At 44.1% G+C, this 2,183-nt stretch overlaps 1 protein-coding gene across 1 annotated transcript in view; it reads right to left on the reverse strand.

Moving 5' to 3' along the window:
- LOC101861309 (dachshund homolog 1) overlaps nt 1-1,849 on the reverse strand; it is a gene marked incomplete at its 3' end in the record, with an annotated part of 15,994 nt that extends 14,145 nt beyond the window's left edge. Inside the window, 1 exon segment of the mRNA XM_035971784.1 lies at nt 1,238-1,849.
- Nucleotides 1,850-2,183: the final 334 nt, after the last annotated feature.

Here is a 2,183-nt window from a genome sequence, read left to right on the forward strand (position 1 = left end):
AGAGAGAGAGAGAGAGAGAGAGAGAGAGAGAGAGAGAGAGAGAGAGAGAGAGAGAAAGGGGGGGGGTGTTGAATCTAGTCGGTGTTTGTCTATCATTCGTTTTTACCACGATATATGCAAGTGCAAGGGTAGAGACGAAAATCCCAGTCTCACAAACAGTAACAACCATGTAGAGCTTGAATAATCCGTCGGATTTATCTTTTACATTTAAACAGCAATATATAGATCTAGATCTAGTTTTGTTAAACCTAACGTGAAACAAAAAAAAAAAAAATAAATAAACATAACGTTCTTGACTCTGTCTACATGTATCCGGATTAGGACAAGGGGGGGGGGGGAACCTGAAGTAGACTAACGCCCAGCGAGAAGGTAGACCCACGCCCACCCCTTTAATCCCGAGGGCCTGCAAGCATCAGACTAGGTAGGCCTAGCGCGGGGAGCAATTAGATCTTTTGACAAAGCAGGTACAAAACTGGACCTTGGGAGCTTTCGGGTATCATGAAAGACGGGGTGGGGAGATAGAGAGAGAGAGAGAGGGGGGGGGGGGAAGGAAGGGGAGGGGGGCGTGAGACTGATATTAGGATGGAGGAAAAGATGACGGTGAGAAGTGAATCAAAGTATTAAGCTAAGCACATAGAATACCTCATTGTGATAGGCGAATGTCAAATATATATCGCATGAAGCGATAAAAACAGATTTTACAAATCTAGTCTGCTTTGATTTATTTATCTGGAATTCAATAAAACACGAAAGGATTCATGCACGAATGAACAGATGTTTTCCTAGAATCTAGTCCAGCTGATTTCACTGGCAATATCAGAGGCAAAAATATCCCTATCTCGAATGATCAATGAATGTGAGCCCTAGCATTGGCATTGGCATTGGCTATGATTGGCGGACTCGTTTTTTGTTTATTTCAAGTACACGTACATCATAGTAATGATATATGAAATCTATTTTCAAACAGATTAAAATAACAATAAACAAGTAGATCTAGATCTAGATCTAGTATCAATAAGTAACGTCTTAATTTAAATGTAGAAAATCTAATCAAATGTTTATGTTTATTAACAAATTCACCAGCTGCAACCAAACGGTAGAACGCCGGATCACTGAAAGAATCACAGAGAATAAGAGATACGATCCTATTTCCTCACTGAACACTCATGTGCACATCGATAATAATTAATAAACAAGCCTAACTGTGCCGATGGATCGCGAAACACAAAAGAAATACCGTGAGCTCTAACTCCACACAGTGCAGAATGATATCAAAGCCTGTTCTTGAAAAATCCCGAACAGTTCCAGACTGAAGCTAAACAGCATCTGGTGCCACAGAATGATCACTGCCGACTTGAAGAACACTAGGAAGAATACATCTGCATAATCAGGAAGATACGTTTCACCAAGTGCTATCAGTGGCGACGACGAATCTCCTACTCTTCCAACTTTTTGTTGTCTTCCCACTTCTTCTTCTTTTCTTTTTTTGTCTCCACCTCGCTCTGGTTATCTCTCTTTCAGTGTTTTGAGTTTGAGCCGAGTTCCAGCATTCAATCAGACACGAGAGAGAGAGGGGGAGGCGGCGATTCGTATTCCGATTCACACACAAATTTCTCTCTCCTCTTCCACAAAAATCTCGCGAGCGTACAAGTCCAGCCCCCTTTCTAGCGGCTAGCGAACGCCCCCTGCGCCAGACAGTCGCCCTGTTTATTTCCGCGGACTTGTCTGCTGCGTAACAAAACGAAACGGACAAGTTTCGCGCATTCAGCGCTAACTGTACGCCGTCTGTCATTGGCTAAGCCAAGCCCACTCGCACGCGAGTCGTCGTCTCTGGTTGGCCGAGAATCGAATTCGCAGTCAGATGCTCGTTCGTTTCTCGCTGTTTGTGGAATGATTGAAGGCCGGGGACCCAGCCGATTCGCGACAATAAAACAATATCAACGGTAATGGGTCCGCTGACGATAACGGGGGGGAAGAGAAAGAGTAGCCTCTTCGTTTGCGTTTATCTCAGGGAGATTAAAAAGGGGGGAAAAAGAAGAAGGAAAAAAAGGAAGGACGAAAGAAGGAAGGAAGGAAAGCCGTCACGCGGTTCGCGAAGAAGGCGAGTAGTGAGAGGCGAGAGTGGGGCACGAGGGCTCCTGTGTTTGATAGCTGTGGTTTATAATATAAACGAAGGGGAAAAG

Source organism: Aplysia californica, unplaced genomic scaffold (assembly GCF_000002075.1).
Source record: "Aplysia californica isolate F4 #8 unplaced genomic scaffold, AplCal3.0 scaffold00504, whole genome shotgun sequence".
In the NCBI taxonomy this organism is placed as follows: Eukaryota; Metazoa; Mollusca; class Gastropoda; order Aplysiida; family Aplysiidae; genus Aplysia; species Aplysia californica.